General features: G+C 34.8%; 1 protein-coding gene and 1 long non-coding RNA gene across 7 annotated transcripts in view; one reads left to right on the top strand and one right to left on the bottom strand.

The window, feature by feature from the left end:
• Positions 1-5,178, top strand: part of LOC116422363 — a 59,604-nt gene extending 54,426 nt beyond the window's left edge. Inside the window, exon 3 of the long non-coding RNA XR_004232970.1 lies at positions 4,236-5,178. This is a non-coding gene — a long non-coding RNA (uncharacterized LOC116422363). The remainder of the gene's footprint in view (positions 1-4,235) is intronic.
• Positions 1-27,444, bottom strand: part of COL8A1 (collagen type VIII alpha 1 chain) — a 216,808-nt gene that overhangs the window by 64,152 nt on the left and 125,212 nt on the right. For all 6 annotated transcript variants that reach the window (XM_031959558.1, XM_031959559.1, XM_031959554.1 and 3 more), the window contains one exon: positions 21,377-21,499. The gene's annotated coding sequence lies outside the window, so the exon portion shown is untranslated. The remainder of the gene's footprint in view (positions 1-21,376; positions 21,500-27,444) is intronic.

Here is a 27,444-nt window from a genome sequence, read left to right as displayed (position 1 = left end):
CAGACTAAAAAAAAATGAGTGGCTGTTGAGCTGTCTAGGTAGCAATGAGAAAAAAAAGAAAAAAGAGAGTAATGTGAAGAAATTAGTAGGTACTAGGTAAATATACTTTAAGGTTAGGAAACATTTGAATGCAGAACTAATGGACACAAAGATTTTCCAGATTGGATAGGAAGAAGGGGACAATTGATGGCACAAGGAGATGATAGTAACATAGTTGGAGAGATTAATTATAAAAAGAAGAGGAGATTTTTTTCTTGAGACAGGAAGAAAGGATGATGGAAGTCATAGAGATAGTTTCAGTTGAGGTAAAAAGGGAAGGGAGGGAGCTTACATCTGATGGCTTCATTCTTTTCAGTAAAATACAATAGGGGATTAGGCAATTAGCTGAGAAAGAGAAAAGTATAAAATTCTGAAATAGCCAGAAGGAGTCTGATAGACAAGAAATGTCCATCAAGATCCCATCAAACTTTAAGAGTTTATGATTCTAAGATATCCATTGGGGATTTCTCACTCTTTTCCTCTGCACCCTGAGAAGATACTATTTACTCTGGCTCATATATGTATTATGTTGTCTCCAACATTGGTGTGGTGGAAAGATCACTGAATTTGGGAGCCTTGTGTCTTGAATTCAAATATGGGTTTGGTCACTTACCTAGATAACCTTTCTAATCTCTGAAATGAAGATATTGGATTTAGATGATCTCTGAAGTGCCTCCTAGTTCTAGTTCTAAAATCTAACCTTCACATCTAGCTCTATTCATTCTTAACTTTTCCTTGGATTATGAAACTATCCCCTACTATAATTCCTTTTCCTGAACGAAAGTTGCATCTATATAATGCTAACATGATGCATTTGGAAAGTTAAAAAAAAAAGCCTCACATGCAAAGTTAACTTGTTTTGACTATTTGAAGATTAAAGATTGACTTTTTCTTTGAATTTTGCTATTTTTGGTATCATGTAGATACACAGATAAAGAGACATTGTTCTCCTGTTCTTTCCTTCACCTTCCTATTGGTCATTCATATGAGAAAGTTTAGCTTAGAAATATTGGTATATATCATATGTTTAAGATAATGTCTGACAGTATGTGTGTTTCACTGTTTTGGTATAGGCACATAACAGAATTTTTTTGGGGTTGTAGTGTGCCTTGATATTGCTTTCTTATATATTCAAACCTTTGCTTTCTTTTCTACCTTAAATTCCCTCCCATTTTAATCCATCTTCTAATCAATGCTAAAAATGTTCTTCCTAAAGTCTGGCCATATTATCCTTCTACTCAACAAACTCAAGTGACCCCTTCTTTCATATGGGATTAAATCTTCTTGCAATTCAAAGTTCTTTATGGCTTAGCCTCCTAAATTTCCAATTTCCTCAATTCCTCATCAAGGATTCTGTGATCCAGTGATACTGGCCTCTTAGCTGTTCCTCATTTAAGACACTAACTACATCTTCTATTTTGTGCAATTTTACCAGCTGTCCCCCATGACTGGAATTCTGTCCTTCTCTGCCTTCTTTCAAGTCCCAGGACAAGTGCCTGTCCTCTGTTGATCATCTCCAGTTTATCTTATGTACTCATATATAGTTATTTGCATATTGTCTTTCACCAATAGACTTTGAGCTCCCTAAGAGCAGACACTATCTCTTGTCTCTCTTTTTGTATCTATACTGCCTAACATAATGCCCAGCACACAGAAGTTACTTGATAAATGCTTTTTCACTTGACTTGACTTCAGATTCCCCATCAGTGAGGATACAATTAAGCATGAATTGATTTTTATTGATATTTATATTGATTAAAATAGATATAGATAAATATATTTTTATAGTTATATTATCTAAATATCTGGTCATAATTGGAATTCTACTAAATGTTGATAAGCAATATTCAGCTAAGAAATGCTTTAAAACATTACTTTGGAGGAAGAGCTCCCTATTTTTGGAGCTGTAATATGGTGGGATGCTGTTTTAAAACAGACATCCTGCGATCCTCAGACATAGCTTTTTAGCAGCTCCTGCGCTGAAGCAGGGTGATATGTGTTTTGGATTAATGTGCTTTTGGCTCAGGTTTGGAACGTCTGCCTTGTACTTAAAAAGTGTCATTTAAAACCTGCCAAGGGGAGGGGGAGAGGAAGGATTTTTTTTACCTTTTAGAAAGATGATGCCAGTCAGTGTTTTTGCCAGAGGCTCTTTAGTTCTGGAAGCATTTCTAGTTGTAAGTAGATTAGACTCACTGAAATTCCTCCATTGGGTTCCTCCCCATATCTATTTTTAAGTCATAATATTACCAAAATGTAAGATGGGAAAGATGTATTACATTATCTCTTGTTGCCCTTTTACTAGCTCCATCTTTTTCCTGTTTAGACTTTTAACTTTAAAATAATAGAAACATTTCTCAAAAAGCCTTTCTATAAGAGTCTGAGTACTTTGACAAACTTTGATTCAAGTGAAATTAAAGTGATTTATCTTATAAGTGACCTTTAAAGTCTTCTTTGTTGGGGAGAGGTGGTGGTGACTCTACTCATGTGGGAGAATGTTTGCTATGGAAATTCACTTCATTGCAGACCAACAACTCGTCTGTAAATTATTGGCTTAGAGCAGGGGCTTTTAGCCCAAGGTCTATAGATCCCTAAGGAGTCTATGGGTAGATTTCAGGGGTGTCTGTGAGTTAGATGTGGAAAATACAGCATCTTTATTTCACTTACTTTTCACTAAAATTTAACATTTCTCCCAATTCTTTAAAAACGCTTCTGAGAAGGGGGACCATAGGATTCAGTAGATAGCCAAAAGGAAGCATGACACACAAAAAATTAGGAACATCTACATTACAAAGACAAATTAAATGATTTGTCTAGAGGTGCATAGCGCATGTATCAGAGGCAGAATCTAAATTCCCATCTTTGTGACACCTTTTTGTACCATTCTACACAGCTTTATCAAGAATAGCCAGTAGATAGAGCACCAGACCTAGAATTGAAAAGACCTGAGTTCAAATTCAGTCTTAGACCCTTACTAGCTATGAGACCCTGGGTAAATCACTTAACCCTGTTTGCCTCAATTTCCTCATCTATAAAATGACCTGAAAAGGGAAGTAGAAAACCACTATAATTTCTTGCCAAGAAAACTCCCAGTGGGGTCACAAAGAGTTGGACATGACAAAAATAACTAAATAACAACATCATCAACAACACTGCCTTAATGCTCTCTAAAACAACATAGGGCTTCTCTTCACCTATCAAAAGTCTTTATGGAGATGATCTGATGAAGGAATGGAGTATGTCCCACCCTACTTTCATCTCTCTCTTCCTGCTTCCATCATGATGACCCCTTACCAACAAACATCTCAATTTAAATTTGAGTTAAAATGCTATACAACCAATGTAGGGCTGGGAAATGGAGAGAAGAGACAAGAGTGTGAGTGAATTGAGGATGAAGTGGCCAATCCTGGGACTGAGATCAGAACTACAACAATTTGGTAAATAGTAGGTCCTTAATAAATATTTATTGGTTGATTGAACAGGTGAAAAAGTAGGAGCGGGTACAAGATAGAAGTCAAATGTGGCATCTTAAAGCAAGTGGGAGGACCCCCCAAAAGACTTGTTTGACGACTGCTCTATTGTCTGTTATTCATTATGACTGAGGGTCAGGACTGGGAATTCCATTAAATTGAGATTGTATAGAATGGGTTATAAACACTGATCGAAAAAGAAAAAAAAAACCCAAAAACAAATCCTCAATAGAACCTTAAAAAGAGATTCTGCGAATACTTAGTTTGTGAATCATTAAAAATTATAAGCCAGTAAGATTTGAGAATGAGTCACCTGAGACAGAAATACATGCTAGATAACAGCAGCCCCTCTTCAGAGTAAGCCCCTTTTCATACTTTTGGCTATGTTTCATTTGGCAAAGATAGTTATTTGCAAAATTGATATACTGTTTTCATCCCCCATTTCCATTTTTCTGTCATCTCTTTAAGTTTTTCATCTCCTTTAGTATTCAATCTTTCATCACCCATTCTGTGGGCACAAAATGGGAAATTAGTAATCCTGAAACGTAAGCTATTGGATTTGTATTTGTATGAGTCCATCTTGAGGTTGTCTTATCACAGAATCACAGAATTTGAGATTTGGAAGATATTTCAACAGCTATCTAGTTTACCCCATACATAAAATAAATTTCCCCTGTGATATTCTTAAGGAATGGGTAATTGACCAACCTTTTTTTTTTTTTCTTTCAGACCTCTATGGAAGATGAACCAACTACTTCCTAATGCAGCTGATGCTACTTTCAAATAGCTATGATCATTAGGAAACTTTTCCTGATGTCAAGTACAAATTTATCTTTTTGCAATTTCTACTCATTTCTCTGCTTCCCAGGACCAAACAGAAGTCCTACCTTTCCTCCAAGTGATAGTTCTTTAAATAGTTGAAAGCAGCTATTATGTTATTATGTTGTTTCCTAATTCCTCTCCTCCAAGTGTCTTTTATTCATGTCCAGCCTCCTACCATCCTATCCTCTCAGTATGAAGAAAGTGAAAATTAAGTGACTTGTCCAAAGTGCTAATGATCATAGACAGTAAGTAATTGAAACCAAGTTCCAGTACTATTGTCACTGTAGCATAGTGACCAGAATCCAGTTTTGGGAAGAACAATGACTCTATTGTAGATATTATATATACACCAGGAAAGCAAAGAGATGCTCTCTGTTTAATATATCACTTCATATAAGTCATTTAATGTCTGGGTTCAACTTTAACTTAGTTCTGCTCTGTTTGAGATAGATGATCTCTGTATATATCAATGATGTCTTCTGGTCCCAATCTATTTTCCAGAGATATTATAACTTTCTTAAATCCTCAAGTACCAATTCTATGGCTCCAAGCAAGATAATTTACAAGAAACTCAAGAATTTGGCTTCCTCAGAACAGATTTTGGTTCACATGTTCAGGCATAGGCTTCCATTCTCCCATACTTTTTCCCTCCTTTGTAATATTTCCCCCCTTCAATAGCTTAAATCTCAAGCTGGTATTTCACATTCCTTTGGACTGAGCTATGGACTTTCACCTTGTAATTCCCAAAAGGAGACAGAGTATAAGCTCCCATTATTTGACATTGGTAAACATGCCTGAAGCCAACAAATGGTTTTTAATTATCCAGCCATGGGTCTTTGAAATACTTTTACATAAGAACATTTGGAAATGTCACTTGGGGTCAGGTATTGGCCAACCATCCAGCCTACTGGCAATAGCATCAAGTTTTATGCTCTATATACAAAGCCATTTGTAGCTGCTCTTCATGTGATCCATATCCATATTTTAGGAATACATGCCCAATAACCTTCCTTTTCTCACTATCCAAAGGCTTATAGGAATTCTGAACAGAGGCAAATAGGATCAACTATGCTACTCTCTAATCAGCCAACTTCTTTTTGAAGACCTCCAAAGAAGAGGAATCAACTACTTACCAAGGCAGCTGATTCCACTTTAAAATAGCTTTAATTGTTAGGAAGATTTTCCCCCTAGAATTTTAGAGGCTACAAAGTTTCTGAGAATTGTATGCATAATTCTAAAAGTTAATTTTATCTTGTATTTTATTAATAGAGGCAGTTTGGTGTTGAGGATTGGGTGCTAGCTATGGATATAGAGAGACCAAGATTTAAGTAATACCTATGACACATTCTAGTTATTGACTCTGGGTAAGTGACAGTCTCTCAATGCTTTGGGTCATTTTTTAAAATTGTAATTTATAGGGAAGGTGTCAACCTGATTGCAGAATGAATCTTCTTACTAAAGAAGAGTTCCTCTATACTAATAAAATCACAGATACAGGCCCTATTCCTACATTACAGGCCTAAATACATATATTTCTGTTTTGGGATGTTGACAGAGGGGTGGTGCAATGGATAGAGTGCTGTCCCTGGAGTTAGAAGAATCTGAGTTCAAATCCAACCTCAGATACTTAACTGTGTGTGACCCTAGGGAAGTAATTTTTATCCTGTTTGCCTCAGTTTCTCCATCTGTAAAATGAGCTATAGAAGGAAATGGCAAGCTACTCTAATATTTTTGATAAGGAAATCCCAAATAGGACCACAAAGATTTGGACATGACTGATGCAACTCAACAATAACAACAAAAAGATGGGAGGAGAGGGGCAGAGAAAGGAGGGACAGGGAACAAGCATTTATTGTCAGGTATTGTGCTAATAGAAAGAGATGAGACTGCTAGAATATCTTATTTGTTTGTGAGGAACCTGTATGTGGGTCAAGAAGTAACAGGTGGAACTGAACATGGAATAATTAGTTGGTTTAAGATTGGGAAAGGAATATGTCAAGGCTATATATTGTTACCTTTTTTATTTAACTCACATTTAGGATTCATCATGTGAAATGTCAGGCTGGATAAATCAAAAGCCAGAATTAAGTTTTCTGTGAGAAATATTAAGTATTTCAGACATGCATATAATACCACTCTGATGGCAGAAAGTAAAGAAAAATTAAGTCTTTTGATGAGGGCTAAAGAGGAGAGTGTAAAGGCTTGCTTGAAGCTTAACTATTAAAAACCCCCCCAAAATCTAAGATCATGACAATTGCCCCATTACTTCCTAGCAAACAGGAGAAGAAATGGAAGGAATGTCAGATTTTCTATTTTTGGGCTCAACATCATGGTTGATAGGGATTGCAGCTATGAAATTAAAAGGTGCTTGTTTCTTGGAAGGAAAGTTATATCAAATTTGGATAGCAGACTAAAAAACAGAGACATCACCTTGTTGACAAAGATCTGTAGAGTCAAAGCTTTGGTTTTTCCAATAATTATGACTGTGAAAGTTAAGAAAAGCTGAGTAGTGAGTATTGAAAATTGACATTTTTGAGTTATAGTTAAGGAGAAAACTTTTGAGAGTCCTTTTGTAAGTAAAAAGGTCAAATCAGTCAATACTGAAAAAAATTAATTCAGAGTAAACATTGGAAAGTCAAATACTAAAGATGAAGGTAAAATACTCTGGCCACATGATAGGAAGATAGGACTCATTGGAAAAGACCCCAGTGTTGGGAAAGATTGAAGGCAAAAGGAGAAAAGGATGGCAGAGGATGAGATGGATAGATGGTGCCATGGAAGCAACAAATATGAGGTTGGACAGACTTTAGGAGACAGCAGAAGATAGAAGGGCCTGGCAGTTAGGTGGTAGAGTGGGTAGAGCACTGGCCTTGGAATCAGGAGGACATGAGTTCAATCTGACCTTAGACATTTACTAGCTATGTAACTCTGCCAAGTCTCAATCTCCTTTGCCTCAGCTTCCTTACCAGTCAAATGAGCTGGAGAAGGAAATGGAAAACTATTCTAGTATCTTTGCCAAGAAAACCCCCAGTGGGATCATGGAGGGTCTGACATAACTGAAACATCTCAAGAAAGAGAAGAAGGAGGAAGAGAAGAAAAAGGAGGAGGAAGAAGAGAAGAAGAACAACAGTAGAAGAACCTGATATACTATGGTTCATGGGGTTGTAGGATATTGGATATTACTAAACAAATAAACAACAATATTGTGCTAAAGACTTTACAAATAATACCTTATTTGCAACAAAAAGTCTAAAAATGTCCCAATTTCTATTCTGCATCCAGTGAGGGTTATTTCTCAGTTGGAAGGTGAATAGCATGCTCCCTCCCTGTGGACCATTTTACAGAATGTCCCAAAGTCATAGTGAATTTTTAAGCTATTAAAACTTAAACCTTCCCTAAGCCTTTGGAAATATTCCATACATGAGAACCTGATAATATGGCAGTGGAGAACACTTCACTTGTCCAAGTCTGGAACTCCATTTCTGTATCTATAAAAGGGCTCAATAGTCTTTAAGGTCCTTTTCAGCTCTAAGCCCTGTGATCTTATTAGCACCCATGCCTCAGGAAGAATATGCTTAGAAAAGTTGTGAACAACCTGAAGGTTGTTGCCATTTTGTATGAATTTGAAAGGCAGGATCCTCCTATTCCAACATGGAATGAGGGGAAACCAGAAAATTCCAGAATTTTAGAGATGCAAGGGATTTTAGAGATCACTTAATTCAATCCTCTTATTTTATAGATGACAAACTCAAGGTCCTGAGAAAACAAATGATTTTCTTTAAAGCATATGTATATTTAGACAAGAAAAGGGACAAAATCAACTCTCAGTTATTTTGTCTCCTAACTTTCTCTGCTATAGTGTTCTCTGCCTCTTAGACTGGGAGGAGCTGAGCAGGAGGCCTTGACAAGGAAGCTAAGCTCTAGGCAGCTTCCCTATCCTTCTTCATAGGGCACTTTCCAGTTCTTGTAAATATACTATGAATTCCTAAAAGTTGAGAAAATTTCTTATTCAATATAGATTTCAAAATTAAAACCACAGGCCAGATAGAAATAATTTTTAGATGTGTTGTTTAACCATTTGAGTTATCTGTACCATAGCACCACTCTGACAATGTGAATAATTGAGATTTTTTTTTTTAAGCAAGAGCCTCTGCTTTTTGTACTCTCTTTTTTCTCTTTTCTTCACTTCTTATCATTTTTCAATTCTCTCATACATTCCTCACTCACACCCACTTTTAAGTGTATTTTGGTGTTTAAAGTAGGAAACCTTTTTCTTGGAAACATTCAGATAAAGCAAGGTTTACTCTTATTATTTTATAGTTGATGTCAATCTTCATGAATCATGCTCTACATTCAGAGATATTACCACTGAAAATTCTCTTGTAACATATGTTTGTGACTTGCAATTTGAGCTATCAAAGAGAGAAGAAACTATAGTGTTTCAAGAAAGGTTTGGCCTGTCACTCTATCTTTCTATCTCCCCCTTCTCTCTACCAGTTTCTCCTCCCTTCCTCGATATGTGTGTACATATGTCTGTCTGTCTCTTGCCATGTGTATATTCATCTATCCATCCTCTAAAAGATATTACTGCTAACAATTCTTATTGACTTTAAATGAATATTAAAATCTAGGGGTGGAACAGAAAGCTTGTTCTCTTTAAGGAGCCTTTGTCAAAGAAGCCCAGAGGATTAATATCAATGAAGTTGCTAAATTAGAGCTGGAAACTTAATTGCAGAAATCAGGTGGGAAAACATGCTTCAGAAAAATGTAGCAAGCCTTTTTTTCCTCTCCCTCTTCTAACAATTCATGAGATTAGAGAGCATGCAGTGGCTTAGACATCAGAAAGGTAACCATAGCCTTTGCTGGGAGAAATGAAATGAGGTCTTGACTTTCCTTAGTGGATCTTCTAATTCATTGGGCTTAACTTGATGGGACCTTAGACATCATCTGCTGCAACCCCCTTTGCATTGAGTTTCCATAAATAGCCAACCAGTCAGTATGAAAGAACTTTGGACTTCCATTAAGAGAGAGATTAGAAATCTTTGTCTCTTGACATTCATTAGCTAGTCACCTTTCCTCTTTAAGCCTCAGTTTCTACATCTGAAAAAATGGGAATGGTAGTAATTGCCTCACAGGGTTGTAAAGTCAAATGAGAATTATATACATACACACACACAAACACCCCCCACACCCCCCCACCTCCCATATATATATATATATATATAATATATATATATATATATTTACATACCCATCTACCTATCCATACTCACAGCCACACATAAATATATACACATACACACACATATACATATATACACACACACACATATACGTTAAATTGCATAGTAATGGCTAATTTGCTTTGATAGATGGATTCCCTTGATGAAGGTTGTCTACACAAATGAAACCGCAGGTACAAACCCCAAATTAAAAATAAATATCAATTATTAACATATCAGCACTCTTGGAAAAGAAGAGGCAGAATGATCAAGTTAATATTACCTTTCAACAATCTTCTTTCTAGCACAGAGGATAGTTTGGGAAAGCCTATCATAGCTTATATTTATGCCATGTCTTGGATTTGTGAATAGATTTAAGGAGACGGTGAGCATGTAGGGGAAAGACTGCATCTTTATTTTTACTAATGTCTAGCTGAAATTGAGCATATTCTTTAATTATTTAAAAACATTATTGTGAGAAGGAATCCATTTGCAGGCTTTACCAGACTGCCAAAGAGTTCCAGCACACAAAAAAGAAGAATCTCCGATTTACATAATTCCTCTTCTTTTCTTTAATCAGGCTGTAATTTAAACTTAAATCATATGAATTATTAAACAAAAATAATAATTATATATTTTATACAATTATCCTTTCATAAGTTTATATATACTTTAAAATTCAATACCATATTTTGAATGATTAGAAAACTGCCAAGTATTTCAAAGTTATGATATCATATCATTAGAGCTGGAAGAGATGTTAGATGTCTAACCCCTTTATTTTGCAGAGAAAGGAAATAGAAAAAAGAGAAGTTAGGGATTTGACAAAGCACAGACAGGTGACAGGTGGCTGGGCCAGGATTTGAGCCAAGTTTCCTTCCATTTTTCTAACTTAAGAAATTCCTCCAAAAAACCTATGATATTTTAAACAATTGAAGTAATTGCTATTTGTAGTTGACATATTTTAAATTTGGAATATTCTTGATCCTTTGCATGATAGTTAGATACAAATACAAGAATATCTTTAAACATTAATAATTATTTTTAGGGTTGTTAGAGAACATTAGCTTTTGAATCAGATTACTCTGGGTTAGAATCCCAGAAGAATTATGCTGGGCAAATCACATTGTATTTATGGGCCTTGTTTTTTTTTTTTTTTTTTTTTTTGTAAATCTGGAAAATTAGAAGGATTGGACTAGATGGGTTATAAGATTTCTTTGAGCTCAAAATCTTAGAATCATTTGATTAAAGATTATGAGAAAGGATGGTTAGACCTGTAGTCAGAAAATCTGTATTTTCATCTTGGTTCTTTTATTTGCAACCTCAGAGATCTTGCACAGATGACTTAAACTCTATGGGTCTCAGTTGTCTCATTTGTAAAAAGAAGTTGGACTAGATCATTTCTGAGGTCTTCCCTACCTCTAAACTGATGGTTTAATCCCAAAAAGCTGTTTTCGAAAATCGGAAAAAGATCTGGTCTATATTTTATTACTGTCATATTTTCAAATGGCCACTAGATGACAGCTATGTTCTATTTGACTTACAACCACTTTTTTTTTTTTTTTTTTTAAGACCACTGCAAAATCCCAAGTAAATCTATTTCTTTCTATTTCAACTGACTGACTAGCTGCATTGGTGTTGCTGATTCTTTCACATTGTTCCAGCCTCAACTAAAATAGAGAGGTAAAGTTCAGGGTAGCCCCTCAATGCTGATATTCTCTCCGCAGGATCACCATCTCTCTGCTCCCCCAAAGATGGGAGGGCAGAGAAGTTCCAAGGGTTCTTTCCCTAATTCTCCTGTTATCTTCTCATCATTAGCATTTACACTTTGTCTTATTGACTTAGGAACTATCAGAGAAATTCACATCATTTTTATATCCATTATCTTTTTGCCCCCTCCTAATTTACTAGGCAAATTAAAAGGCATAAATGACTGTTAATTTGCCTGAGGGGGGTGTGTGTGTGTGTGTGTGTGTGTGTGTACTCACATAAATACATTTATGTATATATATATTTATATTTGTAAACATGTATATATATATATATATATATATACACACACATACATAAATATAGCACAGGGAATATGAGAAAATGTGAATTGGATGGATGGAATGTGAAACACGATCTTACTTCAAAGTAGTTGTTTGGCAGGGATATTTCATTAATTCCAAAAATATTGTCACTGCTCAAAACATTTTTGGAAGTCATATCAAAAGCAATCTTCATATCTGGTGATTTCCAGTGCATGGGGTAGGAATAAACCTACCTCCTTTCTCCCTCCCTTCTTTTTTTCCTTCCTTCCTTTCTCCCTCCCTTCTTTCCTTCCTTCCTTCTTTCTTCCCTCCCTTTTTTCCTTCCTTCCTTCTTCCCTCCCTTTTTTCTTTCCTTCCTTCCTTCCTTCCTTCCTTCCTTCCTCCCTTCTTTCCTTCCTCCCTCCCTCCCTTCCTCTCTTCTTTCCCCTCTTTTTCCATCCATCCATCTATCTATCATGTGTGTGTGTGTACACACACCTTGGCAGCCATTTAGTTCAATTCCCTTCAATTTGTGCAAGAGAAAAGTGCAGCCAAGGAAATTTAAGTGGCTTATACAAAATCATATAGGTAATAAACATCATAGGTGGGGTTTGAAATCAGTTCCCCTGACTCCTAGCTAATAGTTATACAAGGCCTAAGGCAGCTAGGAGGTACTATGGATAGAGTCTCAGGCCTGAATTCAAATTCAGTCTCTGACTCTCACTGGCTATGTAATTCTGGGCAAGTCACTTGACCCTGCTTGACTCAAGTTTCCTCACTGGTAAAATAGCTAAAGGAGAAAATGACAAGTCCCAGTATCTTTGCCAAAAAAACTCCAAAAGGGGCCATGAATGGTTATACATGTTTGAAATGACTGAACAACAACATATAGTGCATGCTATGTGCCAGAAACTGTGCTAAGTGCTCTCCCAACATTATCTCATTTGCTCTTTATAACCTGGTGAAGTAAGTATTATTATTATCCTCATTTTGCAGTTGAAGAAATTGAGAAAGGTAGAGGTTAAGTGGATTACTCAAGGTCACATAACTAGTAAGAGTCTGAGCTAGATTTGAATTCCGATTTTCCTAACTCCTGCTGCTCTATCCATTGCACCATTCAGTTGTCTCAATGGTATTTTTGCCTCTTTCCTCTTCATTGCTCCTCACATTTAATCAATTGCAAAGTTCTGTTCATTCTCCTTCCATAATCCCGTGCCTCAATTTCCTCCTTTCATTCTCACAGGCCTAAAGCTACATCAGATCTTTATTACTTTTAGTCTAGAGTATTGCATAAACATCCCAAGTAGTCTCACCTTTAGTCTTTTTCATAGGTTACTAAGATCAGAGATTTAAAATTAAAGGAGATCTTAGGTGAAATTTGGTGGGGATTTCTCCACATTTTATAGGTGAAGGACTAAGGCCTAAAGAGTTTAAGTTATTTTCCCAAATTTTCCCCAAATCTCTCAAATTCTCAATTCCTAAATATCCCAGTACTTGAATGGTAAAATAGCCCATACTATATATACCATTCTCATGGCAATAGTTCTCTTCCTTCCTTCCTTCCTTCCCTACTTCCCTCTCTTCCTTCCTTCCTTCCTTCCTTCCTTCCTTCCTTCCTTCCTTCCTTCCTTCCTTCCTTCTTTCCTTCCCTACCTCCCTCTCTTCCTCCCTCCCTTCCTTCCTTCCTTTTTCTTTCAAATTTAATAGTGTCTTATTTTTCCAAATACACAGAAAGATGATTTTAAACATTCATCTTTGCAAAAATCTTGTGTTCCAAATTTTCTCCCTTTCCCTACCTTCTCTTCTCCTAGACAGCAAGCAATCTGATATAGTTTAAACATGTGCAAGTCTTCTAAACATATTTCCATATTCATCATGCTGTGCAACAAAAATAAGATCAAAAGGGAAAAAACATGAAAAAAAATAGGCAAACAAACAAACAACAACAAAAAGGTTAAAATACTATTCTTTGGTCCACATTCAGTCTCCATAATTCTCTCTGGATATGAATGGCACTTTCCATTACAAATCTATTGGAATGTGGCAGTATTTCTAATGAACGGATAAAATTAAATCACACATTGTGCAAAAATCCTTTCTGTGGAAGAAAATTTGTTTTTTTCTAAGATTCAAGGCATTTTACAAACTATCTCAACCCTTCCCTTTTCAACTTTATTTCTCCTTGATCTCCTTCCCTTAGGAAGGAACCATTTTGGTTTTTGCTTTTTATTTTAACCTCTAGCACACTGCCTGATAGATTATAAATGTTTAATATATTTCTGATATTTTGCATTGAATGAGATATTTATTTTTAAATATTCAGACAGAACAGATGCTTCTGTATACATTATTACTTAGAATCTTAGGACCCAAGACCTTCACCCCTTGTCAACCTGTTGAAATCCTAATACCTTCTGTTCCATAAAGGATTTTGTTACCCTCTAAGGCAAAAATAACCTCTCCTTTCTCAGACATTTGTTCCTTTCCTATGTGTTCATGTTTCATTTTATATTATTGAGATTATATAGCTGTTTTGACATCCTATAATTATAGATTTCAAGTTTTTAGAATGGTGAGATAATGTCCATTTATTTGTATATTTTCTTCCATCCTTTGCAAGGTGCTTTACTTCTAGGAAGATCTTGATAATTTTGAATTATTGAATTCAATCTGTTCCCTAATAATGTTTAGGACAAAAATGAAAATAATAAAAAATGTCAATAACAAATAATTACTGAGAGGTTTATAAAACAGATCACTATTCTGTGAGGCAGTCTATTCCATTGTTAATTATTGGAAAATATTTATTTGTATCAAGCCAATATTTGCCTATTTATAATATCTGATCATTGATGCTGATCCTAGATCAGCAAAGAATATACTTAATCCCCTTTCTAGGAGACAGCTCTCCTGGTCCTCCCTTTAAGTCTAGATAGCCAGGTAGTACAGTGGATAGAACACTGGGCCTAGAGTCAGGAAGACCAGAATTCAAGTCCAGTTTCAGATCCTTGTTAGCAGTGTGATCCTGGGAAAATCACTTAACAATTGTTTGCTTTAGTTTCCTCAAATCTAAAGTGGGATTGATTTCAATACTTATCTGACAGGGTTAATCATGAGATCAAATGAGATGATATTTATAAAGCACTTGACCCATAGCGAGCACTATATAAATACTTATTCCCTTTCCCTTCTTTTCCAGATGAAATCTTCCCAGTTCCATTAACTATTTATACCTCATAGGAGACTATTTCCAGACCTCCCACCAGGGTAATCACTCTCCTTTGAGTACAGTATAGTTTACTGAAGCCTCTTCTAAAATGTATCAACCAGAATGGCATTGAATTATGCAGTTGTGATCAGCCTAGTGCAGAGTACAGTGAGAGTATTGCCTTCTTTGTTCCAGACATTAGGTTTATATTGATGTAACATTAAATTGCATTAGGGCTTTTTATTCTTTTTCAAGTTATGGCTCTCTGTTGACTTATATTGAGTTTCCAGGCAGCTACGGCATCCTGGCCTTTTTCCTGTGAGCTGTTACAAACTCAAATCTCTTCCATTCTGTACCTGTGCAAATACTTTTTTGAACCCAAATGCCAGATTTTTTTTTAATCGTGTTTAATTTATTCTTGTTAACACTGTTTGAACGTTTTGTTCTATATTTTTGTTATGAGATGTAATACTTATTTATCTCTTCCCTCCTTTGTATAAGTTAGGTATTTGTAAGTTATGCCTATCTCTATTCTTCCTCTGTTTTTAGTCAAAGTTTGATATAAATGTCCTATAAATAGAACATGGCCAACTACAGAGCCATATAGCATGCCATATAGCATCTCTTTCCAGATTACACATTCTTATCCTTTGTTAAATGTTTGGATTCCTTTGATATCTAGTGAAATCTATGGATTTCTTAGAACAATGTTTAAAAATGCACAAAATATCTAGAATAATAAAGGAACATAGTTCCACTGAAATATAGTTATAAAAATAAAAATTTTTAAGAAAACCTTTAGTTACATGGACCCCAGATTAGAAACCCCTGTTTCAGATTTATATCAGCTCCTAACAATTTGTGTGATTTTATGTGAATCACTCATTTTCTCTGTACTTCAGTTTCTTCAGTTACAACACTGAGGCTTTAGACTACATAATCTCTATGTTTATCAGAATTTTATTGGTCACAGCGTATTGGAATACTTACACAATAAAAAGTAGGTAAAATGTTATCTTTAAAATAGGTTTTATATGTGTATATATATATATATATATATATATATGTATATATATATATATATATGTATAAAAGAACCACAAAGTTAGAGCTTGTAAATGTAGGATGGAGGCAACATTTCAGTTATTTCATAAATGGAGACATCAGACTAATATTTCAGTTCATCATTTTAACTGTGCTGTCTAAAGTGACTTTAGTGCCATGCGTTAAAGCTCTCCCAACTTCCTTCCAGGTCTAAAAAATTTTTGTGCTTCATTCAAAGGTGACATTTTACCTATCCCAGGGAATTGATATTATTGAAACCATTAACAAGCAGGTTCTATTTTTATTGAGACATAGGATCTGGTTTTGGGTGGAAGAAGCATGCTTTTATATTAGCATATAGATTGTCTTTTTGTTAAGAATATTGAAATCTTCAACCTTGATCTCTCTGCTTGGCCTTATAGAAAATAAGATTGCCTTCTTAAGAAAATCAAAGGAGTACATTTCTACCATGGTTTTCTCTCATCTTGTTTAGGAAGGTTGAATTTCCTGCATCTCTCTCACTATCTTGAGCCAGAAGAAGGAAAAAAAAGATTGTCATAAAGGATATACTTAAAAATATTTGCCTTCATTGGTTTCCAGGAGTGCAAGCTTCAAACATAACTCTCCATAGGTTGCATTTTGGCTTTCTAAGCTTAGGATCCCTGTGCATATATTCTCCCTAGTCTGATGTGGGATCCAAGTCTGGGTTCGAGCCCTAAAAAGCATTATTTTCACATAGCATATTTGTATTATAGATAACTGCAATCATCTTTTAGTTTTTTACATATTGTAAGCTTTGATGTCACATTGATTTCTGTTTAGATTCTCTTGAGAGGGGTTTTAGTTATCCTGGGATTTCTAGAGGGAAGTGTCCAATAATGATCCATCTGGATCTTTTCCCCCAGACTTCTAGCCTTACAGTCTCCACAGCTGGAGCCACTTAATCCCCTACTTGCACAGCTCTGGGATAACTCCAGTTCCCAGGCAGGGGAAATAGGACATGTGGATCCATAGATTGGGTGGCTCAGAACCATCAGGTTTATAGTTGGTCTAGCTTGTTCTTCCTAGTCTTCTGTCCTGTTTCTTAAGCTTGAGTACCTGTATTATTTTCCCCACTTTCTCCTAGAGATTGGAGTTCTGCCCTTGAACCCTAGTCCTTATGGCTGGGTCCTGGCTACCTGCTGCCAGACCTCCCTAAGGCCAAGCATCTGCCTGTTTGGACCTCAGCTTATTGCCTTTTGCCAAACTCCCTTGACACTCCACCCTCCTGTCTAGACTTCCTCCTATTGCCTGCTGCTCGGACCTTCCTGGATCACCTGCCTTGCCCCAGTGGGTTTGTCTAGTCTCTGGTTTCTGACCATCCCCCATCTAGTCTATCCTTCTGCCAACTAGGCTCTAGGTAGTGACATATAAAATACGTACAACATTATGTACCAAAGGCATTCTTTGCTCATACAGAAGATGTATTCCTGTAAGTATGTATAAACAATCACATTTTTATAAATCAATTTTCATATCATATATTATTGAGCAGCTCATTGTTTAAAAGAATGTTATTCTGAATAATATTTTGTAAAGTAAAACATTCTATTTTGCAAAGCAATTAAACCTTCCATTTTATCTTATTTATATTTCTGGTTTTTTTAATATGAAGTGAGATAAACATGTCCTAAATATTTGTTTTAGATTCATTATGGTTTGCTCATTAATAACTTTAATGGATAATATTGTGAAGTCAGGAATAATATGTAGACATGTAGAATATTAATTGCTAGTTTTTTTTTTCTAGAAAATATTTCCTCTAAGTTACTTTCTAAGGAAATAGTAGGTAAAGAGTTCAACTGAAAAGTAAGAAATCTGATGCATTGGGAGATTAAAAGTAGGGAGGAATGTCACAGGCTGTAACAGGATCAGGATGAATGTGAATCATGTTAATCCACTGAGGCTAAATATTTCATTATAGCTAGACAATACAATGATAGATTTAGAACTATAAGGGATCCTAAGGGCTACCTAGTCCTAGAAGTCTCTCTTTTTATTTTTATAATTGAGGAAACCAAATTCTGGAGAGGCTAAATGACTTCCCTGGAGTCACTCAGGTATCACATAGAAGACTCACTATTGAAATACCCAAATCTGGCACTTTCCACATGCTACCATCACTAAAACATTGTCCTTGAACATTTTTTGATGGGCATATGAGAATCTGAGGCTAATAGATGTATCTTTTGCTTCACATAGAGGACATTTAGATTTGGGACTTTAGGCTAGGAACAACCAAATCCTGCAATCATTCTTTGTCTGTCATTTGTCTTTTTTTTTTTTTTTTTAAACCAATCATGACCATTCCCCAAAACTCACGTCTCATTGTTAGTAGAGACAAGAATAGGATCTGGGACATTTGACATTCAGCCTTATGTTTCACTAGAATGTATACTCCAGGCTATATTTTTAAAAAATTCTTTGGTAAATCACTATTATTCATCCTTCCCAACCCCCTCTCCCAAATTAGTAAACAAAATCCTGCTCTGCCCACCCCATATTTATTTAGTAAAATGATAACTCTTAATATTAATCCATCTTTTGGGTCATTGCACTGAGCAATGCTGTCATATGCAGTAGCTAAGCTCAGCATAAACTGAGTTTATACATCCCAAGTTACAGCTGTCAAATGTTGTACTTTATTGCTGTCATTTAGTAGAAAAAGTCCACATTCTTCAAAGCTCCAAATGGCTTCCAAAATGCATTGTGGTTTTCCCTATTCTGTTTATCTCCAACATACAGTACAACCACAAAAAAGGCTTTTCCATAGTGTGCCTGATTAATAAAACAGATATAGATCAATCCAGCAGGTTTTTCATGGGCATTTTTAGTCACAGATGTAGTTTATTAATCCCCAAGTGCAAGGTGCTACCTCTTTATTGTGAATCCAAGAGACATTCCGTTTAGCAGAAAATAGAAACAGGCAAAAGGATGATTGTTTGGAAGTTATTTTGAAAACATGTTTATATGTTTTTTAGCTCATAAAAATGGATCTATCCATAATTCTTTCTATAGATTATGATTCAAGAATTCAATTAATTTGTCAGGGGCTAAGGACAATTGAAGATAACACTTCCAGAATATTCCAAGGGGGAAAACTGTCCATACATTTGTAATGCAGATGTGTACATCTACATAGAGAATCAGTTTCTACAATATATTTCCATTTCCTACTTCATATGTTATTTGAGGCTTTTCCTATTATAATATCCTGGTCTTGACATTTGTAGTTTTTTTTCAATTTTTTGATCAAAATTATTTTAAAACTGCACTGAAATTACTGTACAAAATCCCCATATTTGAACACTGAATGAAATAAACATTATGTGGAATTAAGAGTAACAAGCCAAATCCATTTCTTCCATGCAGCATGCTCACATGCACACACATATATTCAAAAAAATCCTTATTTTTTTCAATCAAAATTTCTATGCCTAAGGATGACTTTCAGCTGATTATTTTTAACTAGAAAACTGTCATGTCCAATTCCTAAGCCTGACTGACTTGATAATTATTTTGAATATAATGTTTATTTTGGTTTGTTCCCATTTCTATTGCTCATGATTAAATCATTTATTAACTACTCTGTGATTTTTATTGCCTTGTATACCCCAGAACTCTTCCTAACAAAGATATTTCATAAAAAAAAATAAGATGGATTTTTTCTATCCCTATTGCAACTTCATGAGTCTCCTCTCTTCTTTTCGCCTTTCCTTTCTTCTCCTCTTCTGTCACCTTCTAGGTTTTCACTATTTTAGTTGGCATTATTATTGTAGTTTTTTTTTTTAACTGTATGAACCCATTGGTGCCCTTGGCAGTAAGATTTGGTTACAGGAAATCCAGAAGCTGATCATGCCTTTAGTTTCAGCAATTATGTTTCTCTTTGGATTAAGTTCAGAACCAGTCAGAGATTGTGAATACAATTCTCATCTTGCCTCCTTCACCACCTATCTTGCAAACAAGTCCCAGTTAGGAAGAAAGTAGCTTTTCTCTTCAAATATACTTAGGGGGTTGATAGTCACTTCTAAATGCTTTAATTTAGTTCTTTAATAAACTTTTTCCATAAGTAAACCGTGCATCTATTTTTTAATAGTGTGAACTGAAATGCCCTTAAGAGCAAAATTTCAGAGAACCCAATGTTTCCCTTTTCCTCTCCCTCTTCTTTTCCCTTTCTCTCTCCCTCATTCTCCTCTCCCTTCACTTTCTCCCTTCCTTCTTCCTTCTTTCCTTCTCTCTCTCCCTCTCTCCTCCCTCCCCCTCCTTCATTTCCTTCTCTGCTTCCTTCCTTCTTTTTTTGTCTTTTTTTTAAAGAGTGTATTTTGTTCATTTCATTTCTTTATGCAATGGAGATATAGCTGTGAAACAATAACTACATGGCTAGTATATTTATACTATATTTTTATACTATATTATATTTAAAAAAAATCTATAGCCATATCTCTCACCATCCTAAATGCCTCAGAATCTTAGTTATTCTTTTTTTACATGTGAAGTTCATGCTTTTCATTACCAAGTAAAATTAAGAAAATGTAAGAAGCCATTGTTTTATTACATATTAGGAAATAATGAGTGCTTCCAAAAGTCACACTTGAGACCAGACAATAGTCATAAGTATAAGATGACTATGGATACTATGAGATAATGTCTACTTGTCAGAAATGGAGGGTATAATCTTTTTCCATCAAAGTTCAAAAGTTAACGATGTACTTTACATTTTTATTGCTTCTATTTAGAGATTGATCAAAGAATAAAAGGAGTACTGGTATGCAATTTTTTTTACTATGAATATTTTCAATATCATGTGTGCATAATACCATATTTGTTGTATGATATATTTCAAAAACATTAGTTCCTCCTTAGGAAAAGTTTGTTGTATACTCCTGCACTCATTGAAAAAGAATAATTTCTTCATTAAAAAATCCATAATTTACAAACAGAAATATCATCAGAAGAAAATCTTTGGTTCATATGATAATGAAAGAAAAGTATGTATGGAAAATATTAGGAGATACATGAAAATATTAATTTTTCTATTTGTATAGGAATTATTTATTTTTAAAATCTACAGTTCTTTTATTACTTGGAAACTCTATGCTTAATCATGAAAGAAGCACATGCTAAAGAAACCTCTCAGTAAAATCAAACTATCCACATATGGCAAACACTTGGGTACCTCAACAGCTCATTTGGAATTGATTATATTTAAGATCCTATTTAACATGCTTGAGTTTAAAAATCAGTTTAGATCATGTGTAACAGTCCATGTATCTTGCTATTTGAAATTCTTACACTAGGCATTAGCAATGTTCTATACCTTGAATTAGATGAAGAGGGAGGTGGGAACCAAGAAAAAGTGAACAGGTTACATGGGGGTCAGCAACAGTGAGAGATTGTTTAGAACTCCCAATGAGGTACCACAGGGTAGCCAGAGTGGGTGAATAAAACCGACGTGAAGAATGGAAGAGCAGTGATAATATCTGTCTTGCTGAACCCTGGTTCTAGATATTATACACTTACATTTAGACTCTGGGAGACGGAAGAATCGCAGCCCAATGAAGTTGCTTTTGACTTATAGCAGGTCTGGTTTTGGTATCTGGTAACAGAAGGAACAGCTTCTCTTGTTTTGTTTCAAATCAGCCCCTGGGGATGGAAAAAAAAAAAAAAAACACTATGTTATGAAATCTGCACAGTATGAGGATATTGAATTCTTATTAGAGCAAGCCTCTTTTTACTCCTGGAAAAATTCAAGTAATAAAGATAGTTTTAAAAAATCTATTTCATATTTAAGTGCTATAGAAAGCTCTGTGTGTCTCTTTTCCCCTTATCTTTTCTCTTCTGGTACTTACAGAAGAGAATGAAATTTCTCCTTGTTACTGCATATGGCTTTCACATAGCTTAGTCTAATAAGGCAAAAGTGCTATAGCTAGTTCAGAATCCACTAATTTGAAGTTTGTGATAATTTACACAGAGGATCTAAATGGGTGTTTTGTTGCATTCTCTATGAAGGAATGGGTTTGCTATTAGACTCATTCTGGAAACAATTTTGAAGTGGGGGAAATTTATATATTTGAGAAAATAAACTTTCTAGGACGTCTTAAATTCACAATACCATTTGCACACACTTGTGTAAGTTTTAATTCATTTTTTACTAAACCATGTAAAACAGTACCTCTATTTGATAATGCTTTAGCAATTTTTTTTTGTTCAATTAGATGGCATAGTGGACAGAGTGCCAGACCTGGAGTCAGGAAAGACTCATCTGCTTGAGTTCAAATATTACCTCAGACACTTACTAGCTTTGTACCATGAGCAAGTCATTTAGCCCTGTTTGCCTCAGTTTCTTTATCTATAGAATGAGTTGGAGAAGGAAATGGCAAATCACTCCAGTATTTTTGCCAAGAGGGAACATGGAGAGTCTGACGGAAAAGTGACTGAACAACAACAAAAATTACTACTATATATTGAAACACTTTTCATTTTCCCTACATATGTGCATATACATATGTATTTCAGATTTTTCACTAGCTTGTGGCATTTTCCCTTTTGTGATAAAATTGCAAAGTTTTATGGTGTTTGCTTTTCAGTGAGAGATTATGGAAGAATAATTTATAGGTTCATAAATTCAGAGGCAGAATATACTTTAGAGGCTATCAATTCTACTTTCATTTTGCTAATGATGAAATCAAATCTGAGAGTGGTTTAGATAACTTACCCAAGTGTCAGCCACATAGTTAGTCTGTGTCTGAGGTGGGATTTGAACCCAGATTTTATTTTGAGCCAAATATAGGTCCAATTCCCCTGATTACTCAGAGAAATATAAAGCAAAGAAAGAGAACTATAGACCATTATAATGAATGAATCAATTGATTCAGAAATATTAAATAAAATCTTGGCAAAAAGATTACAGCAATTATTAAAAAAATCATGAATTGTATCCAAGTTGGATTTATACCAGGGATAGAAGGATGATTCTACATTAGGAAGATAATTGATAAAATTACACTAAAAACAAAAACATCCCCAAACCACATAATTATCTCAATAGTTATAGGGATAAAGTTCTTGACATTTTTGCTAAACACTCTATAAAGTAAAGGCATAAATGAATCTTTTCTAATATGTTAACAAGCATTTACCTTAAACTGAGAAGTAAGCATTATATCTAATAGGGGATTTGAAATTTTCTCAATATATATAGTAGTAACACAAGCCTACTCCCTTTTCCTGCTATTATTTGATAAAGCTTTAGAAATCTAGCAATAGCAATGAGACAAAAATTAAAGGCTTAAATAGAACCAAAAAGAACACAAAACCATTCCTATTTGCTGATGAAATAATGATTTAATTAGAAAATCCTAGGAAATCAGCAAAGAAAGCAATTGAAATAATATTTTTAACGAAGTTGAAAACTATAAAACAAACCCACAAAAGTTAACAGCATTTCTACATGATAAAAAACCTAAGAGGGAATAATAAAAGGGCCATCAGAATAATTACAAAGTTCATAAAATATTTCAGTTAGTCTGCTAAAGCCCACTCAATACTTGTATAGATTGAATTATAAAATGATTTTTAAAGAAATAAAGACTAAAAAAATAGTCGGGGTAATACAGTGCTCATGACTGTACTGCTCCAAAAGAATAAAAATGACAACCATATAAATGCTAATTTACATATTTATTTATGTATCATCCTACTAAAGGAGTATTTTACAGATCCAGATAAATAACTTGCAAATTTGTTTGGGGGAAGAAAAGACCTATAATATCAAGGAAAATAACGGGGAAAAGTGAAGAATGAAGCACTTGCATACCTCCAATTATATTATAATGCAGCAAAAATAAAAGCCATTTGACATTTCAAAATAGAGAAGTAGATGAATAGACTAGACTAAATAAAATAGAAACAGAAATAATTGAACTTAGTATCTCAGTGCTTGTTAACACCAAAATGTAAATTACCTAAGAAAGAGCTCTCCTTTTAATAAGGACTTCTGGGAAAAATAGAAAGCAGTCTTATGAAAATTAGATTTAGACCAGTATCTCACATCATATTCCCTTATTAATTCTAAATGGATATGTGACCTGAAAATTAAAGACTATACTATAAAACCTTAGAAGAGATAAGGATCTATTAGATCTTCCACACTATTGAAAGGGAATGAGATTTTTTAAAAAAAATATTCAATAGATTTTTACTGAGAGTTGTTTTTTGACTTAAAGTTCCTCTGATATTACTCCTTTCCTCATTCCCAGATGAATTCCCAGGAAGTGAATTTTTAATGAAACAATGGATAAAGACAATAATGAAAGATAAAACATAATTTTAATTATATGAAAGTGATTAACAAAATTATTATGTTAAGGAAAAGAATGGAAGCAGTCAATTGGGAAAAAAAAAACTTTGTGGCTGATAAATGTTTGATATATAATATATAGAAAACCAACAAAAATCTAAAAGATTCCAGACCATCCCCCAACAGATATGAGGTTAAAGAATATGAACAAAAAATTCTCAAAAGAAGAGACGCAAACCATTAACAACCTTATGATAACATGCTTCAAATAATTATCAAAGAAATGCATATCAAAACAAATATGAGATCTTAAATCACAACTAGAAAATGGGCAAAAGATAAATAATAATATGGAAAGAGTTGTGGAAAGACAGGGACACTAACAGATTTTTAACTGATTGTGAATTGGTATAACCATTCTGGAAAGCAATATGGAATTATATAAACAAAGTGACTAAAATGTCTGTAATCTCTGATCCAGAGTTTCAGCTGTTAGATATAAAACCCAAGGATATAATTTGCCAAATGAAAGGCTCTATATACATCACAATATTTATAGTGGTACTTTTTGTGATAACAAATTAGAAACATGTAGATACCCATTGATTGGGCAATGGCTAAACATAATATAGTACATAAATGTAAAGGAATATTATTGTGCTGTAAGAAATAATCAGGAATACAAAAAAATGGAAAGATTTACATGAATTGATATAAAGTGAAATAAACAGGAGCAATAGAAAATATTCATGATGATTATAACAATAGGAAGGGAAAGAACAAGAACTGAAAGTTGCAAAATTATTGGAAAGAATGGCTCACTCCAAAGAAGAAATATATGTAACCACTTCTCCCCTTTCTTTACAGAAATCCATAGGTGTAGATTTGAACATCATATATAATATCAAATTTTTAAAAATGATGATTGGTTTTGTTGAATTTTTCTCTTTCCTTTTAAAATTTTTATTTGAAGAGATGGCTTTGGGGGCAGCTAGATGGTGCAGTAGATAAAGCACTATCCCTGAAGTCAGGAGGACGAGTTCAAATTTGAGCTCAGACACTTAACACTTCCTAGCTATGTGATCCTGAGCAACTCACTTAACTCCAATAATCTCAGCAAAAATAAATAAAGTAAATTTTTTTTTAAAAAGAAGGGGTGGCTTTCTGGGAGAGGGGTGGGGGAAACAGAGTAAATGTAGATGATATAAAAATCAAAAGATATCAATAAAATATCTTTAAAAAGAAATTAGATTATTTTTCCTGTCTGCTACTAATAGTTTTTGCTTCATCAGGGTACCAATTATCTTAGGTTGTGTACAGCTAACAATCAGATGTTACTCTACTATTGATGAGTCATTTGACTAAATGAATAATAATCTTTCTGCCTCAGTTCTTTTCTAACAAAGAGATTTAATAAAAATTATTTTACAAGTTGTTGTGATTATCTATAGAGATAATAGGTATTACTTTAAAAGTGAAAATGCATTCTGAAATGCAAAATACTGTGCTATTATGCCATCTTTCTTTCCCTGTTACATTACCCTGGCCCCAACTCTTGCTCAAGACTATTCTGTCACTCTCTCTGCCTCCTTCCCTCCTTTGTTTCTTCAGCCCCCATCTCTCAGTACTCTCTTCTTTTAGTCACACAGGATCAAATCTTGGATAGTAATAATACCTATCATTTATATAGGATTGTAGAGATTGGAAATACTTTATATATGTAACTTTCTGGTGCTATTAAGCACTTAATCAAATGCTTATTGATAGATCCTTCTAACAGTTTTGTGAAGTAGAGACTATTAATAATGTATTCTTCTATTACAAGTGAGGAAACTGTCAGTTCCAGAAAAGTTAAGTGACTTGCCAGACATCATTCAACTATTTCAAACCAGAATTCAAATGCAGTTGTTTCCAACTTCAAGATGTGTATTCTTCCTTACATATCATGACCCTCTAGAGATTCCTTGACTCCTTGGTCTCCTTCACTCCCTGCCAAGTCTTGATCATTTTTATCTCATTCCTCCTTTTTTCATTCACATGGCCATTATCGAAGATCAGAACTTTATTACCTGCAATAGCATTTTACATCATCTCCCTTATTTTAATCTTTTCCTTCTTCATTCCACCTACACAGCAGCCAAAATAATATTCTTAAAACACAGGTCTAACAATATTACTCCTTCAATCAAAAACCTTAGTGGCTGCCTTTTGCCTCTAAGATAAAATGCAAACTTTCTAAGGTTTGACTCTCAATTTATGTTTATTTCATATCGATCCCTTTACACATGCTACATTTCTGCCAAATTGACTTACTAGCTATTCCTAAAATTCAACATTTCATTTTTTTGTCTCTAGGTACAGGCTGTTCATTTGTACTCCTTCCTCACAACTGTCTCTGAAAGTCCTTAGATTGTTTCAAGGTTCAGGTTAAGTGACACTTGTTTTTCCTTATTCCTTTTGTTTTTAGTGCCATTCCCTTCTAAACGTACCAGTTATTTACTTATATATAGGAAGGCTTTATCTACCTCTCCTCCACCAAAGTAAAATGTAAGTTCCTTAAGGCCAGGGTCTCTTTCCTCCTTTTTTCCCCTTCTTTCCACTTGTGTGCCCTCTTCCTCTCCCTCTTCCTTCCCTCCCTCCCTCCCTTCCTTCCTCCCTTCCTTCCTTCCCTCCCTCCCTCTCTCCCTCTCTTCCTTCCCTTCTTCCCTTCCTTCCCTTCCTCCCTTCCTCCCTATACACAGTATCGGCATGGTGCTTTACACATCTCAGGTAGATAGATCCAGGTCTCTGGCTGCCAACTTTGAGAAATAAGATATGCAGTTCCAGATTTTCAGGTTTCTGAAAGTGGCGGGGGGAGACTCAGGAAAAGTAAGCATGTAGAAGAAGCATGTCCTTATCCCTAGCTTACTACAGTATGGACTTTTAGGAATTTTCCCTTGGATAAAACCCGCTATCTGGTGTCTCTGTCTGTCTGTCTGTCTGTCTCTGTCTCTTTCCTCTCTCCTTTTTCTTTCTCTTAACTTCCCCTTCCCCTTTCTTTCTCCCTCCCTTCTTTATTTCCTCCTTCTCTCTTTCTCTCTTCTTCCATTTCTCTACTTTTTTTTTTCTCTCTCCACTCTACACATTCTCCCCGCTCTATCTCATTGCCAACTCCTAATGGGAGCTTATTCATTATGAATATTGAATGGTATATTCTCATATGTACGCCTTCTTTCATTTCTGTTTGCTATTGGCTTGAATAAATGGTTTTATTTGCCACTTACACTCTTTGTGGAACTGACATTTGGTG

Source organism: Sarcophilus harrisii, chromosome 3, assembly GCF_902635505.1.
Source record: "Sarcophilus harrisii chromosome 3, mSarHar1.11, whole genome shotgun sequence".
Taxonomy (NCBI): Eukaryota; Metazoa; Chordata; class Mammalia; order Dasyuromorphia; family Dasyuridae; genus Sarcophilus; species Sarcophilus harrisii.
The sequence above is the reverse complement of the archived record's forward strand: the minus strand, read 5'-3'. Positions and strand labels throughout refer to the sequence as shown.